Below are 18,914 nucleotides of genomic sequence, written 5' to 3'. Positions count from 1 at the left end.
TAGTTGATGATTTTTGAGCCCGTTTACTTATCACTTCCCGGTGGCATTTCGGCTTCAAAATCATCATCGCTTAAGTTTATCTCAAAGTCGGTACGAGCATCCCGCTAAAGGTACGAGCATCCCGCTAAAGGTACTCGTGCCCACTTTGGCCAGTTTTTCGCAATGTGCCATGAATAAATTTAAAAGTGGCCCTTTTTTTCCTTCCGAATACAAGGACATCGCACGCATCAACAAGTTGGTGTCCGTTTCGTCACTTTTAGGTTGTTCTTTAAATTGTTGTAGTTGTCGTTGAAGCGGTCATGGCAATGTTTATTTCACGCCACTTAGACGATAGACTATCATTTTTTCCGATAGAAATCTTGTCCGAAAGTTTTGTGATAAAGGTTGTTACTTCGGTTCCAAAAATCGTCACTGTGTTGGTTGATACCTATAAAAAATAAACCTATTAAAAATATATTATAGTTACAAAATGAATTTTTTTTAGAGTTAAGTGTCATTTTCGTCCCTGTGTTTAGTGAAAAATGTCACTTCGTCCAAAAAAAAAATTTGAGGAAGGACTTGCGCAAGGCGTTATCTTTCTGGACTGAAATGACACGTTTCAAAAATGTTGAGGACAGAACTGGCGCAAAAAAAATTTGGACTAAAGTGACATTTTCCACCAAACCACAGAGACAAAAATGACAGTTAACTCATTTTTTTTACAATAAATATAATAAAAATCTACCTATAACCGAATTCTCCGAAATCGAAAGCTAAGCTTTCGTCAACACCAACTCTTCTTCGCTTGTCCACGGATGTACGCGACGATCCTTTTTTTGTTTTTTTCCTTTTCGGCCTCTGTTTTATTTTTATGGTTTCGTTTTTTTTTTCACGTAGAGGATTCAGGTGGTGTGGGTGGAGTTTCCGGTACGAATTCGGGTGTAGGTGGAGTTTGGGATAGAGGAATGAGCGGTTGTTGTGGAAACATAAAAGGTAGGTTCACTAGAAGTTGATTGTACGCTAATATGCTCAGATCAGTAAAACGTTGTTGGTTCGGTTGAGATCCTTGAGATGAAGTGGTGTTCGGTAGATCGCCGAAACCGTCGGGGTTGTTCGGATCAAAGTTTCGGTTGTGTGGATGCATTACTTTTATAAAAATGAAGGTTGAGAAGGAGCTGTGTAGAAGAGAGTGAGGTGAAAATGGTGAAAATGTTGAGTTTTTTTATATAGATGGAGTGAATTATTTTTTTTAATAATAAATCTTTTTTTTTTAAATAATGTCGTTGGGGTTCAACGGCTAGTAGCCAAGTCCAATAAAAGCACGCCACGTCAATCATTAACGCCGGTGAGAAATCTCAAGCCCCGTCCACAATGTCGTTAACAACGCGGGGGTCGGTGTGGTGTGTGCGGCGTGGAAGGGCATAAACGCCACACTTCCACGCCCGCACCATGTGGTCTTAGGGGGAGGGGGCACTTAAACCCTTATCCTAAGTTTCATCGATCTCCTTGCGTCACGTCATTTATATCATCCATTATTCTCTCCTACCCTATTTTGTAGCGCCACTGAGATCGGGTTAAGCTTTTTCTTTTTTAATTACAAATATAAATAATTAAAACATAATTAATTGATACATTCTTAAAAATGAAAAAAAATACATTCCTAAAAATAAAAAATTACATTCCTAAGAATTAAAAAAAAATTACATTCCTGAAAATAAAAAAAAAATACATTACTGAGTCATCGGAACATAGTTGTGGAGCCGAAACATGTGATGTTCTGGCAGGATCTAAAGAAACAGTGAGAGTGAAAAGTAATGTGAAGGATACTGATATTGTTTTGGCAATTAAACTAATGGATGGTAATGATTATTTTCAACAAACCACATGGATGAAAAACGTAACTAACTCTTTATTTATTTTAATTATAATAATAGGGGTATTATGGTCATTTCAAATAAACTAACAAAATAAATGGATGACGTTATCAAGGGTGGCCTTTAATTGTCACAAAAGAGAAAGTACATGGATTGTTTAGCATTTTTTAAACTAATGCACTGTAATGGTTATTTTCAAACCAACATGTACGAAAAACATAACTATTTGGTTTAGTTTTTTTTTTTTAAGGTTTATATTTGATTTAGTTAACAAAAAAAATCGATTTGATTTGATTTTTGGATTTTCTGTATATTGTTAAAATAGTTTAATAAAATAAAAAAAAGTAATAATAATGAATCATCGTGTAATAACTACGTAACTAATGAGGAGGGATTAAGATAACGTAGAGGACACGTGGCGAAAAAAGGCTATCACATTCTTTCATATGTTATATCACTACACATGGTCTAATGGTTTACATGCATGTTGTGATTGTCATTACACACACGTGCATAAAAGTAAGACATATCTACATTCCACCCTTTTTCAGACCCCACCAATAATTTTACCACGAGTGAGATTTAATTAGGTGTGTTATTGTATATGTGCCTTTTCTTATCTACACATACATATATTTTTTTCTAATGAGTAAAATGCACGGATAGCCCCTGTAGTTTTGCAAAATAACACCTATAGTCCCCAACTTTTGGAAATTACACCGGTGCTCCCTGTGGTTTGACAGTTTGTTACTCGGATAGTCCCTGAAGTGAATGTCCGTTAGTTTTCTCCGTTAAGTGTATGTGAAATGACAAAATTACCCTTCATCTTCTCCACTCTATGAAAACAAAACAACCCCACCCCAACCCCACCCACCCCTCACCTTTCTTTTCTCTCTGTTTCCCCCACCATTAACCACCACCCACCTCCCACCTTTAAATTCATTCGATTGTTATTCAGTTTGGTTATGGGATAATTTGTTGGTTCAGTTCTGTTTGTGCATGAACGAAAACAGTAAACATACCTGTTATGGCCGATAGTGCAGTGGAGAATCCAGTGAGAGAAGACGACATGGAGTTCGACATCTTTGTCAGGGTGATCTGGTCCTCCTTAGGGTGCTAACTGATGATGGGGACTTAGAAACCGAAAAGGGTATCGGTTAGGAGAGGAGGTTGTTCGTGATGATGTTATGGCTAATGGGGTGTGTGAATTGTGTAACTGAGTAACCCCTAAACCTCCACATAATTTGTCACGGCCCCCGACCCGGTTTGACCCGTTTCAGGAGCCGCGGGACAGGAATCCCGTGGTATTTAATTTAAGCGACAGCGGAAGTCTTTTTAAAACAGGATCTTTTAATAATTTAAACTGCTCGTTTCATAACTTAGGGATAAATTCCCAAAATTTACAATAATGTGATTTCTCAGGGAAATCTTTATTTTCAAAACATGTTCATTTATTTATTTACATTGAGCCACTTTTCTAAGCTGGGAGTGCTCCACGGCACTTTTCTTTGCTCATACCAGATCACCTGAAACATGTTTGAAAAAGGTTTTGTCAGCGGGGAAATACTGAGTGAATCATTCATTTTGCTGAAAACAACACGTTTGTTATAATCTACAGTATTAAGGGGAATTACAATGTTTCTGATATCAAACCAACTACCCACAGTATTTGTTACTCGACCATCCATTGGCTAGCCCATTTGTCCAATGGTGTCTGTGACTGTGGTCAGATCACCCCTTGGCCACCCGTTTGTCCAAGTGTGACGGGAAACAAGTAATGTATACAAAACCCCACATACCGGCTGTAACTTGGTGATTACATAGACTTAATCACTGTAACTATAACTTTAAAAATAACTTGGAGTTTTGTAAAACAGTTTGATAAAAAGAGAATGACTCACAAACTGTGAGAAAAGAGTTTATAAAAGGGGAATGACTCACATTGCAGATTTACGAGCAGAGTATAAGCTTTACTGATTAGCCTTCTAACCTAATTTAAATAACAATGCACACACAAACGGGATTAGTAACTAATTCAGCAGTTACGTCAATTCACGAGATTAAACCCTCACAACTATTATCAAGTGCGATACTTAACAATTCAATGGATTCACAACGAATGACAGAGCATAGTCCGAATTCGAACAACACTCAAACATTCAAGTTGAAATCACAATGAATAACAAAGTACAAGCTCAATTTGAGCAGCACTCGGACAATCGTTGGATAGTTATAATCGATCGGACGTTGAATCGTAATAGCGATCGAGTTATTACCCTGATTGCGGCAGCACCTCGTGATCGTGTGTGTGTGTTGTGAACTGTTTTGAGTATAACTCGACGTACACAGGGACAATTTACGTCGTTTCAAGTTCTCTGTTCAAGTCCCAAGGTCGGCTATTTATACTAATTTTTGGGACTCCCTTACGGACCGTATGCCTGACCCCTTACGGTCCGTAAGCTAAGCAGTCTAATTATAGGCTGCCTAGGCTCGGGACTAGCTTGGGTGATTCAACAAATTAACCAATCAGAACTTTGCAACGTTTTATTTTAGATACTTATCAACTAGGGTTTGCCCCCCTTGAGTTTTAGGGGCCCTGATCCTAATTCTGATTGTCTTGAAAATTTTAGGGCTAGTGCAGAATTAATTGGGTGTCTCAATTAGGGTTTTCTTATTGACTAATTATCGTCCTAATTATTGATTTTAGTGGCAGTTGTTACATCCTCCCCACCTTGAGAAAAATCTCGTCCTCGAGATTTACTGAAATAGATGAGGATACTTTCGCTTCATTTCTGTTTCCAGTTCCCAAGTATATTCTGGTCCTCTCTTGGATTCCCATTTGACTTTTACTAGTACTAGTCGTTTGTGTTTGAGAAACTTGATCTTCCGGTCTTCTATTTGTAAGGGTTTCTCTACGAATTTCAGCTTTTCATTTACCTCAATATCTTGAAGAGGTACTACCAGGGATTCGTCTGATAGACATTTCTTGAGATTGGATACATGAAACACATCATGTACTCCAGCTAACTCTTCTGGTAGTCGTAAACGATAAGCTACTGGTCCTATTCGTTGGATCACTGGGAATGGTCCAACATATCTGGGACTCAGTTTTCCTTTCTTACTGAATCGTACTACTCCTTTCCAAGGAGATACTTTTAATAGTACTTTGTCTCCTACCTGAAATTCTAATGGCTTACGGCGATTGTCTGCATAGCTCTTCTGACAATCTCTAGCAGTCTTCAGTCTTTCCTTGATTTGCGATATCTTGTCAGTAGTTTCTTGCACAATCTCTGGACCTGATAACTGACTTTCTCCTATCTCTGCCCAACAAACGGGAGTTCTACACTTGCGTCCATACAGTGCTTCGAATGGAGCAGCTTCGATGCTCGAATGATAACTATTGTTATAGGAGAATTCAATTAATGGTAAATGGCTATCCCAATTACCACCAAAGTCAATTACACATGCTCGGAGCATGTCTTCCAGGGTTTGTATCGTCCTTTCACTTTGTCCGTCCGTTTGAGGATGATATGCAGTACTCAAATTAAGTCGAGTTCCCATTGCTTCTTGGAAACTTGTCCAGAAACGGGAAGTAAAACGACTATCTCTATCCGATACAATGGAGAGTGGGACTCCATGTAAGGATACTACTTCATCTACATACAACTTGGCTAACCTTTCCATGCTAAAGGTTTCCTTCATTGGTAGAAAATGAGCTGATTTGGTTAATCGATCCACAATTACCCAAATAGCATCATTGCCTTTTCTAGTTTTGGGTAACTTAGTAACAAAATCCATTGTTATGAGTTCCCATTTCCATACAGGCATTTCTAACTGTTGTAGTAGTCCTGAAGGTTTCTGATGTTCGGCTTTAACTTGTGAACAGGTTAGACACTTAGATACGTATTCGGCTATATCCTTTTTCATTCCTATCCACCAAAAATTATTTCTTAAATCTTGGTACATCTTATTATTTCCTGGATGTACAGTATACCTAGGTTTATGAGATTCTTCTAAAATCTTATTTCTTAATTCTCCTTGCTTAGGTACCCAAATTCGTTTCTTGTGGAATCTCCATATTCCATCCTTTCCTTGTTCTAATTCCTTTAGGTAACCTTTCATTCCTTCGGCATCGTCCTTGATTGCCGTTCCCTGAATTTTCTTCAATTGTTACATTAAATCTAATTGTAGATTTAACCTAAGAGCACGGACTCGCTTTTGCTTTTCGTGATACTTACGGCTTAAGGCGTCTGCGACTACGTTCGCTTTTCCTTCGTGATATTGAATATCACAGTCGTAGTCACTTAGGATTTCCATCCACCTTCGTTGCCTCATGTTTAACTCTTTTTGCCCAAATATGTGCCTTAAACTCTTATGGTCCATATAGATAGTAAACTTACTTCCATACAGATAATGTCTCCAAATTTTAAGGGCGAAAATTATGGCTCCTAACTCTAGGTCATGAGTTGTATAATTTTCTTCGTGCTTTTTCAATTGCCTAGAGGCATACGCAATTACCTTTTTGCGTTGCATCAACACACATCCATATCCTAATTTTGAAGCATCACAGTATATTTCAAAATCCCCGGTTCCTTCGGGTAAAGCTAAAATTGGAGCATTCGTTAATTTGTGTTTTAGAATCCTAAAAGCTTCCTCTTGTCTAGATCCCCATTCAAACTTAACAGCTTTACAGGTTAGCTTAGTTAAAGGTATAGCTATCCTAGAGAAATCTTTAATAAATCGTCTATAGTATCCAGCTAATCCTAGAAAACTTCTAACTTCCATAACCGTTCGTGGAGCTTTCTAATTCGTGATTGCTTCTATTTTAGCAGGATCTACGTGAATTCCTTCGTGATTCACCATATGACCTAAAAATTGCACTTCTTGTAGCCAGAATTCACACTTCGAGAAGTTGGCATAAAGCTTTTCCTTTCTTAACAATGTTAAGAGTGCATGCAAGTGCTCACAATGTTCCTCCTGACTTTTGGAATAAATAAGTATATCGTCAATGAAAACGATCACAAATTTATCCAAGTAGGGTTTACAGATCCTATTCATCATGTCCATAAATGCAGCTGGAGCATTTGTTAATCCAAAGGGCATGACTGTAAACTCATAATGACCATACCTAGTTCTGAAAGCAGTTTTAGGTATGTCCTCCTCTTGCACTTTCAGCTGGTGATATCCTGATCTTAAGTCTATCTTAGAGAAATACCTAGCTCCTTGCAATTGATCAAAAAGATCATCAATCCTAGGTAATGGGTATCGGTTCTTAATTGTAACTTTATTCAATTCCCTATAATCGATACACATTCTCATTGATCCATCTTTCTTTTTCACAAACAACACTGGTGCACCCCAAGGGGATGAACTAGGTTGTATAAATCCTTTGCTTAGTAATTCATCTAACTGCTTTTTCAATTCTAGCATTTCAGTAGGTGCTAATCGATAAGGTGTCTTAGCTATTGGTGTAGTACCTGGAATTAAATGAATTCTAAACTCTACTTCCCTATCAGGTGGTAAACCAAGTAATTCTTCTGGAAAAACATCTGGATATTCTGAAACTATAGGGATGTCCTGGAGTTCCTTATTTTTAGTGTTAATGATTACAGAAATCATATACACCATTTCTTGTTTCCTTGAATAACTAGCCAATTTCATTACTGAAATGAATTTCAGTGGCTTCCGAGGTCTATCTCCTGAAATTAATATTACTTCTCCTGTGGGGGTACGGATTTCTACGGAATTCTTATCACACAGGATTCGAGCATGGTTGGTGACTAACCAATCCATTCCTAATACCACATCGAATCCGGCTAAATTCATAGGTAATAGATTTGCAGAAAACTTATGGCCTAATAATTCTATCTTTCCTTCTTGCAAAACCTTGTCTATGTTAACAGAATCCCCTTCTGCTGTTTCGACTGTATAAATCTGCCTAAGGTGAGTTAGAGGTAAGTTAAGAGCTTGGCAGAATGCAGTATTAATGAAACTTTGGTTTGCACCAGAATCAAATAATACTTTTACATAGACGTTATGCACTAAGAACGTACCCGCTATCACGTCTGGAATGAGTTCGGCTTCTTGAGTGGTTAGCTGGAATGCTCGTGCATTTTTCTTAGTAGTTCCTTCGGTCGTTTTAGCTCTACTGTCTGCTGGTTTAGCTAACTTAGGACATTCAGATTGGAAATGTCCCGTTTCTCTGCAGTTATAACAAATTCTTGTTTTCCTTCTGCAGTCTTCTTCCTGATGTCCTTTCGCCTTGCAGAAGTTGCAAAATATATTGCACTGTCCATAGTGTTTCTTCTTGCAATTTCTGCAGAAAGGAGGTGATGAGGATTGCCCTGTTCCCCTCTTTTTGAACTTATTGTTACTATTACCCACGCGAAATCCTTGGGTAATCTTCTGAGCCAATTCCTTCTTGCGATCTTCCTCTCTGGTGCGGACTAGTTCATCGGTTAAGGTATTAGTTAATTCCACAGCATCGTCAATCGTGCGTGGTCTCGCAGCTTTAACGATGTTACGGATTTCTCCGATTAATCCCCAAATATAACGGGAAATGAGTACCGGTTCTGGCGAAGCCAGGGAAGGTACCACTCTCGCATATTCGAAGAATGTCGAAGTATATCCTCGACAGTCTACACCTAACATACGATGACTCAGGAACTTGTTTTCCATTTGTTCCTTCTCGTATTCGGGACATAATTTTCTTTCTACAAGACTCTTAAATTCTTCCCAATTTATCGCATAGGCCATCCTTCTTCCTTTTGCTTGTAGTACCGTGTTCCACCATTCTAGCGCCCCTTCTTTGAACAAGTTTGATGCATACATCACTTGATCTTTTTCAGCACATTTACTTATTGCAATTACTGCTTCGGTTTTCTCTAACCAACGCAGTGTTGCAGTTGCCCCTTCATTACCTGCAAATTCTGCGGGTTTACAGGCAAGAAATTCTTTGTAAGTGCAACCAGGCGTTGCAGCTTTCATTCTCTTAGGGAGTGGGGCCTGTTGCGGATCATGATCGTCATGATTGCCGCCTCCATTTATGTTGTTACTGCCATTATCTTCCGGAGTACGTTTACTAGGAATTAATTGTTGTGGTTCGGCAGGTTTTTGAACAGCAGCCACGATTTCTGGAATAGCATTGGCTATCCCTTGAGCAATAAAGTTCTCAATATCTTGTCTAGTTAGATATTGATCTTCCTGATTTTGCTCAGACTGATTTACTTCATTAACTGGTTCACTATTAGCGTTTTCCATCTGCTAATTAGTGTTAATAGGAATTATTAGTGTCTAATTATTAATACCAAAATCACAGATAAACACATAGATCAGTATAACATGCAAGCATAGCCAAAATTGTCGATGCCTCGACTTCTGTTTTGTTTTATATATTATACCTGCTTCAATACACACTTTTTATCTTACAGTGTTTTATTGCCCATTTTACAGAGTCAGTTTTACTATATTAGTTATAATACAAACAAATTTCTCCAAACCCCTCCTATCTTTTAGTTTACCGACGCTCTCTCTCGTCGTACTTCCAAGAGATCTGCTCCCCCATTTCCCGGATCCTATTCCCGGTGCCTATCAGTTCTTCACCAAACTGACGTAGTTCAGCTAAATTTTCATAGCTCATTGGCGGATTAGGGATAGGTTCTGGATCAAACTGTGGGAGAAAACTATAGGGACTATTAACTATATTTTGGAATTTCCAGTCATTGGTCCACCATTCCTCCATTTGGCCTAATGGTCGGGTGTGAACTAGTGGGTCTGGAATAGCTGGTCCTAGGTTTATTGGGAATTGGGCTGTAGCAGGATAAGAGAAGAGATTATCGTTGATAGGCTCTAGTACATCACAATTATCCAGTAGACGGTCTATTTCGTCCTAGAATGTGATTTCTTCAGGCTGTTTAGAGCTTTCTCCGATCTCTATTCCCTTTTGCTTTAGGTCTATCCCTATTTCTGCTGGCTTGGAATTTTCTCCGGTTTCTATTTCTTTTCCCTTGCTCACACTCACAGGGTTTTCTATTTTAGGGAGTCTCCTAGGTTTCCTTCTGCGCACTTTTCGCCACCCTACATATCTTCTCCTCTTTTTAGGTTTTGCTTTTTCCAGCGGTGGAGCTTGGAATTCTAGCGGTTCCTCTATGTCAGCAATGTAACCAGTGAAGTTGTGGGAGACTTCAATTGGCACAGGATAGAGGTTGAGGTTCTGAAATGCTTCCGACATCGCATTCATGCTGTACGGCATATACGCAAAATGCACAAAATGCTAAGTTAAAACTTTGGAACATAGCTTAACAAATAAACATTTTTATTGCACACCAATTTGTACAACATAACAGCAAGCAGAATACACTCAGATCTATTTATTTATTTACTGGGAAGTACTTATTTCTAGATTTAGAGTTTAAAGATTTGCATTTTCTGCTACAGTAGCGAGCAGATACAGATTTGCCCATTTTTCATCTAAGTTATTTTCCCCTGGTGGATTACTGTTAATTTCCTGAATTTCCGGATTAAACCTCACTCTCTTGGTTTGGGGTTTCTTTTTCTCTTGACCCTTCCTAATAATCAAATTCCTTTTCTCTAGTGTAAGTGGGTTTTCATAATTTGCCTTACGGTCAAAGATTCCTTCCTCTAACTTGACGGAAGTTTTGGAGGAAGAGGTTCCCTGTTCTTTAGGTGTACTATCTAATTTGCGGTAGATAGCATAAATCTTTTGTTTACCCATATTGTAATTTTAACAATTAGTCAGTTAATGCACACATATTCACAAAATGACAATTTAAGTTTTCCTATGTACTTAAATTAAAATACTGAGCTTAATCAGTAAGCTTAAAACAGTGGCTCTGATACCACCTTTTCCTGTCACGGCCCCCGACCCGGTTTGACCCGTTTCAGGAGCCGCGGGACAGGAATCCCGTGGTATTTAATTTAAGCGACAGCGGAAGTCTTTTTAAAACAGGATCTTTTAATAATTTAAACTGCTCGTTTCATAACTTAGGGATAAATTCCCGAAATTTACAATAATGTGATTTCTCAGGGAAATCTTTATTTTCAAAACATGTTCATTTATTTATTTACATTGAGCCACTTTTCTAAGCTGGGAGTGCTCCACGACACTTTTCTTTGCTCATACCAGATCACCTGAAACATGTTTGAAAAAGGTTTTGTCAGCGGGGAAATACTGAGTGAATCATTCATTTTGCTGAAAACAACACGTTTGTTATAATCTATAGTATTAAGGGGAATTACAATGTTTCTGATATCAAACCAACTACCCACAGTATTTGTCACTCGACCATCCATTGGCTAGCCCATTTGTCCAATGGTGTCTGTGACTGTGGTCAGATCACCCCTTGGCCACCCGTTTGTCCAAGTGTGACGGGAAACAAGTAATGTATACAAAACCCCACATACCGGCTGTAACTTGATGATTACATAGACTTAATCACTGTAACTATAACTTTAAAAATAACTTGGAGTTTTGTAAAACAGTTTGATAAAAAGAGAATGACTCACAAACTGTGAGAAAAAAGTTTATAAAAGGGGAATGACTCACATTGCAGATTTACGAGCAGAGTATAAGCTTTACTGATTAGCCTTCTAACCTAATTTAAATAACAATGCACACACAAACGGGATTAGTAACTAATTCAGCAGTTACGTCAATTCACGAGATTAAACCCTCACAACTATTATCAAGTGCGATACTTAACAATTCAATGGATTCACAACGAATGACAGAGCATAGTCCGAATTCGAACAGCACTCAAACATTCAAGTTGAAATCACAATGAATAACAAAGTACAAGCTCAATTTGAGCAGCACTCGGACAATCGTTGGATAGTTATAATCGATCGGACGTTGAATCGTAATAGCGATCGAGTTATTACCCTGATTGCGGCAGCACCTCGTGATCGTGTGTGTGTGTTGTGAACTGTTTTGAGTATAACTCGACGTACACAGGGACAATTTACGCCGTTTCAAGTTCTCTGTTCAAGTCCCAAGGTCGGCTATTTATACTAATTTTTGGGACTCCCTTACGGACCGTATGCCTGACCCCTTACGGTCCGTAAGCTAAGCAGTCTAATTATAGGCTGCGTAGGCTCGGGACTAGCTTGGGTGATTCAACAAATTAACCAATCAGAACTTTGCAACGTTTTATTTTAGATAATTATCAACTAGGGTTTGCCCCCCTTGAGTTTTAGGGGCCCTGTTCCTAATTCCGATTGTCTTGAAAATTTTAGGGCTAGTGCAGAATTAATTGGGTGTCTCAATTAGGGTTTTCTTATTAACTAATTATCGTCCTAATTATTGATTTTAGTGACAGTTGTTACATAATTCTCCTTATATAAGCACCCAGGAGGAAACCTAATTAGTTAATAAGGGTAATATGGTCCATCAACAATTACCAACTAATTATTTAATAGGTTCTAATATATTTTGATCTCTATAATGTAAATGATTATGATGGCTATAGATTAAATATTAATACGTAATATATTTAATCTTACATTCTCCCACTTAGTCGAGTAATCATTTACTATGAGTATTAGATAAGCCTGATCAGGAGTTAACACTCATTTTAGCCTTAAACAAGTACTATAGCAGACAAATACAGCCGTTGAATCATTATGCGACTCAGGACCCCCATTAATCATACAATAGCCTTAATTTAAAACCTAATCATCATGATCAAAATACGCGTAAGCCCTTTGTTTGATTTGTAACTTTTATTTGTCTATATGCCATTATACCGGTTGAACATATTCTAACAGACATACAAAATCAAACTTGAGGAAATTTCATTAATCATAAAACATAAGCTAGTACAATATGCTCAAATAAGGTCTTTACTGAATCCCATATTCCGAACATGTTCTTCGTAAACCTTAGGAGGGAGACCTTTAGTCATCGGATCCGCAAGCATATCCTTAGTACTAATATACTCGATACAAAGGTTATTTTCCTCAACTCGTTCACGTACAAATAGATATTTCGTATCGAGATATAAACCAGCTCCAGTCGAACTGTTACTGTTAGAGAAACTAACGGCAGCTGAATTATCACAGTAAAGCTTCAATGGTCTAGAAATGGAATTAACGATTTTGAGTCCAGTGACTAGGTTTCTAAGCAACATTCCATGACAGGTTGCGTTATAAACAGCAATGTACTCTGCCATCATTGTGGAAGTTGTGGTCAACTGTTGTTTATGACTCTTCCAAGAGATAGGGCCGCCTGCTAACATAAAGATATAGCCCGAAGTGGATTTCTTGTCATCTTTGCACTTGGCAAAGTCAGAATCAGAATAGCCCACCACTTCTAAATGATCACTTCTTCTATAAGTCAGTTTATAGTCTTTCGTCCCTTACAGATATCGAAGTACCTTCTTAGCTGCTTTCCAGTGATCTAGGCCAGGATTAGTCTGATAACAGCCTAGCATTCCAGCAATATAAGTGATATCTGGACGAGTACAGACTTGAGCATACATCAAGCTCCCGACTACTGACGCGTAAGGTATCTGGCTCATTTGCTCCTTCTCAACCTCTGTTGTCGGACACTGAAACGAACCGAAAACATCTCCCTTAACTACTGGAGCGACGGAGGGTGTTCACTGTTGCATGTTGTAACGTGTAAGGACACGATCTATGTAAGCCTTCTGGGACAATCCTAAGATCCCCTTGTTTCTATCTCGGTGAATTTCGATGCCAATGACGTAAGAAGCATCTCCAAGATCCTTCATGTCGAAGTTATGCGAAAGTAACCGCTTCGACTCATGCAACATGTCTAAACTATTACTTGCCAATAGAATATCATCTACGTAAAGGACAAGTATAGTAAAGTTACTCCCACTCATCTTGAGGTAGGTGCATTGATCCACTTGATTCTTCATAAAACCTTGCCTCTTCATGACTTCATCAAACTTGAGGTACCACTGACGTGATGCTTGTTTTAACCCGTAAATGGATTTCTTCAACTTACAGACTAGATGCTCATGACCTTCAGGTTTAAAGCCTTCAGGCTGTTTCATGTAAACATCTTCGTCCAAATCTCCGTTAAGGAAAGCGGTTTTAACGTCCATCTGATGCAGCTCTAAATCGAAATGAGCTACTAGGGCCATGACGATCCTTAATGAATCTTTACGAGAGACAGGTGAAAACGTCTCTTGATAATCAATTCCCTCTTTCTGAGTGTAGCCCTTTGCAACCAATCTCGCTTTGTAGCGTTCAACGTTCCCATTCGGATCCAATTTTGTTTTGAACACCCATTTGCATCCTACGGGTTTGACTCCGTTGGGTAATTCTACCAAATCCCAAACGTCATTTTTCTTCATGGATTCAAGCTCATCAATCATTGCTTTATTCCATTCAGAAGACTGATCACTGCTAATGGCTTCATTGAGCTTTCCGGGACCCATTTCAGTCAGGTAGGTAACGTAATCATCCCAATTAGGAGGCCTTCTTTGCCTGGATGACCTCCTGAGTGGATTATCGGGTTGAGCGTTGTCTTGGTTTTGAGCGTTTGATGTGCCTTCGTCATGAGGTATAATGGGTTCTGATTGTAGAGGTGAATTTGGAGTTGGTGCAGTAGCTTCAGGTGCAGTAGTTGCATTGGGTACAAGAGGAGTAATCGGAGTAATGGTAAGCGACGAGTCTCTCCCCCCCCCCCGCGTCTTGTACTTCTTGTAATTCTTCGTAAGGGTTGGTACTGCTCCCACTGTCCTTGAAATCCTCCAGGAACGCGGCACGCTTGGTTTCAACGATACGGGTGACATGGGAAGGACAATAGAAACGATAACCCTTCGAGTTCTCAGGGTACCCGATAAAGAAACAGGTAACTGTCTTATTTGTGACAACCCGCAAAATTTCAGGTACTGTACAAATTAATTAACCCTAATTATGTGCTTAATGACTATGCTTGACTACATCTGACACTTTAAACTACTTACTGATTTATGTTATATACATACATGTGCATTCTTTACATACAGTCACTCCAATTATTTCATACAGACTCTTAGTGACAAACCGGATGCACAAAGCACAGTTAGCACCGTAAGCGGATAACTCAGACACATGCTGACGATGCCAGCTCTTAGACAGATATTATTTTTAGGCCAGTATGGGCCAGAGATAAATCACTACACCAGTATGGAGTGTAGGGAAGTGAGAAATATAAGACTATGTCACTAGGTGATAGTTTGAGTGCCGGAAAGTGCCTAAAACGCAATTTAATTACAGAATTCCACATTTTTAATAACAATTCAGTTCTTGACACACTCATATTATACAGAGTATTGACTAAATGGTCCTGGACACTTTCCTAAGTGTTGGAATTAATTTCGTTACAAAAAGATGCACAAAAGACGCTTTACGGGCCAATTAAACGCTTTAACGGAACGATGCGAAACCGAACAACCAGACATTACCCGGGACATGAAAATATTGTTAGAAATATTATTTTATTATTTTAAATTAATCATGGTCACAAAAATCCCCATGCACCATGCAAACATGACATACACCCACTATACTTGTAAATACCCTTAACCTTTTTATAATTACCTACTAATTAACAAAAATTTACACTCTACCCCCCCCATAACCGAAAATCTGCCCCAAATAATTAGTATATATTTTGTTTAAATCTTTGTAAGAAGAATCTTGATTTCCATTGGCCATTTCCCTTGTCATAATTTTCCCTACAAAGCTAATTGCACATTTCCAAGAAATACTCATCATTTCCTCAAGATACACACTTCTCTCTCCCTCCTCCCTCTAAAAATCGGTTCATACCCCCCCCCCTCTCACCACAACTGAATTTCATCATCACCTTCCTTCACAACTTCATCTCTTTCACTAACAAACCCTATTCCAAGCTCCAAGATCCTCCATAGAAGTAAGAAGTTGAAGTGCTCTCAAGAAGCTTTGTTCAAGCTTTTCTCACCATCATTTCTTGTCATCTCATCCTAAGTTTACAACCCTAGCCTTGTGCTAGTAGTAACTCCATTCATACTCTTGTTTCACTTTGATTCTTGTTCGATTGTTGATTGTTCTTCACACACAAAAACTCAAACAGCTTGCTGAGTTGGATTTCCAGCCAACTTCAACAGGCTGTAACGGGGTCATTTTAAGTCGAAAAACGGATTTTCAAAAGCCTAAAATGAATGTTTTGGAATAACTAAACAAATGGCACTGGAATCATAATTTTTCGAGACCGTTTACTATTTTTAAAAGGTTATTTTTGGACAGCAGCTCAAGCTGCATTTTTACTGCAGAAAAAGTGGGTTACTTTCGGAGTCATAACCTAAAACCTGAATAAAATCAACTCATGAAATTTTTACAGTAGATAGACACCATTGTCAGGACGACCCTCCAACTGGAATTTCGTCAAACGGACTTACGGTTGATTTTTAGTAAATATTTCCGTAAACTGCGATCAGAAGGTAACAAATCTGATTGCAGCCGAGAAAATGATTTTTTATAAAATATGGGTAACGAATTGGACTTTGATATTTTACACAATAAACTTTGGAACATATGTGACATTCTGTAAAAATTTGAGAATTTTTAGAAAATGGTAACTATTTTATAAAAATCCTCGAAAACAGTCCTGTTTCGAGTAATAAAGCTGAAATGAAGTATGTAAAGTTTTGTATGTCTATATGTTGGGTTGGTTATTGAAAATGAACTATTGGTTTTATATAAAAGAAAATGATATGCTATTCAAGCATGGACACCCCTATTTACAGAGGAGACTCTGCCGAAATTTTCCGAGAATCCGAACACTTAGTAAAATATTCGAGAAAGTAGATACGAAATAGTTGTCTAACTATTTTTCTAATAACGATAGTTAAGTTAAAATAATTATTATTGTTTTAACAAAATAATACCTAAGTAACGCAAATCAAAACACTAAACTCTAAGCCAAGGCACGGCCCGTTCGTCTAATAGACATTAGTACGTTGTAGGTTGTCGTGTAGCGGAAAGAGTTTAAGTTCGAGTCAAGACGCACTAAGGTGAGTTCATGACCCCCTATTCCTTTACTGTTTTTGGTTTTATACTTCGGGGGTGGAATACGTGTTTACAAATTATTTCAGACTTTTATATACATGGTATGGTTAGCTTAGGGAGGGTTTTACACTACTAGATCATGTGAAGGGTGGGCACAACACTTGAGGCCATTAATCCTCGTTATAGGACCAAGGGACACAAGAGTGATAGATCTATTTGGGTGTAGCGAGCCCACACCCGTGAGGCCGAGGCGGCCCATAGTGGTGACTGTGTCTTCCAGCCGGAAGCCCGGTAACAAATTTGCTAGGTTTGAGTTTCCCTGCACCTTTTCACACATACCGGTGGCTTTGCAACCCATTGGTGATCTCTTTTTCCTTATTGCTACATACCAGGGACAAATTTTACTTACAGACATACTAAACGGTTTTATATACACAAGACTTACTCATGAACTCGCTCAACTTTTTGTTGACTTTTTAAAACTACATGTATTTCAGGGAATTAAGTTGGATCTGGCAAGTGATGCATGATTAGCTGCGTACTAAATAAGGATGTCATCCGGAGTCGTAGGTTTGGGAAGTGTAACTCTTTCCTGGACGAGTCGCATTGTCTCAAATCCTTGTGTTGTTGGTAGCTTTTCGTCGAGTCTTATGAACTCATTTTTAAACAAGTCATGTTTTGTAAACGTATCATGTGGTTGATGTTTTTGTTTCAAGACAATATGTTATGTATTTTCAATCATTTAAATGGATGAACATCAAGTATTTTTATCATATAGCATATTGTGATTGTTGCTATGGTATTGAGAAGTCACACCAAACTAAACCCACGCTTCCGCAAAAGTCAGGGTGTGACAGCTTGGTATCAGAGCCTCGATCATTGCGAACTAGGATTCATTCTCGAGTCTAGACTATGATCACTAGGGCTCTCACGAAAATGTTTTCAAACGATTTTACATTTGCATACACTAAAAGTCCAGATCCGGGGCACAAACATTTTTACAAACAAAAAGGGGCACAAATACACTTTTCAAAATTTTCGTATCAGTCTTAGAGACTGAGGGATTCAATCTTAGAGATTGGGATGTTTAGCCTTAGAGGCTGGGGAAAATTCGAGTCTTAGAGACTGGGAGGTTGGTCTTAGAGGCCAGGGAGTTAGTCTGAGAGACTAGGGAATTCAGTCTTAGAGATTGGGTGGGATAGTCTGGGAAGACTAGGATGCATACATGACTTCATTATTATTTGTTTACATGCTTATCTCATTTATGTGCATATGTTGTGGATGTGTTACAGACACCATGGCATCATCCGGTAGCGGAGTATCCGATGCGAGTGACCCGAGGACTATTACCTCTGACGACGAGATGGCTACCGATTCGGGAGTTTTCACCTCAGACTACACGAGCACTGATGAAGATGACTTTCAGCCTTTTGCCCTACCAGACTTCGGAGATGATGTACCTTTAGCTGACGGCCCACCAGGGGAGGACCTACCTCTTGTTCCGGTCCCTGCCCCTCTCCCGTTTGCTGCAGTTCCCTTGGAGGAACAACTTCTCGACGCGATACCTGATGATGACATCGACCTACTCATCGAGGGTCCCCCGGAGGGAGAGCAGGATGGTGGGGCCCCGATGGAGGGCGGTGTTCAGCCTGTCGATATTCCAGTTGTTGATCTTATTGTCCCCATGGTCGAGCTTCCTGGTATGGAGGTTCAGTCCGATTCGTCCGCTTCTGATTCTTTTGAGTCTGTAGCTTCTCATATCCCACCGTTGGGATTCGGTTACATTCCTCGCATGGACGCCGATGAGGAGATGGAGTTGGAGCAGCCTGCTGAGGCTCCAGTTCATCCAGATGATCCGATTCCTGCCATGCTTGTTGATTATCAGCCCGCTCCAGTTGTTTCCGAGCCTGTTCCTGACATTGACTGTCACAGCCCCCGATGCCTATCTCCCGGGAACGGGCGGCCGTGAGCCAGTTTCGGTGGTATCACATTTATTTATCCAATTTGGCAGCGGAAATTTTCATCAGGACCGTAGTTAGG

Source organism: Helianthus annuus, chromosome 4 (assembly GCF_002127325.2).
Source record: "Helianthus annuus cultivar XRQ/B chromosome 4, HanXRQr2.0-SUNRISE, whole genome shotgun sequence".
Lineage (NCBI taxonomy): Eukaryota > Viridiplantae > Streptophyta > Magnoliopsida > Asterales > Asteraceae > Helianthus > Helianthus annuus.
This window is presented reverse-complemented; position numbering follows the sequence as displayed.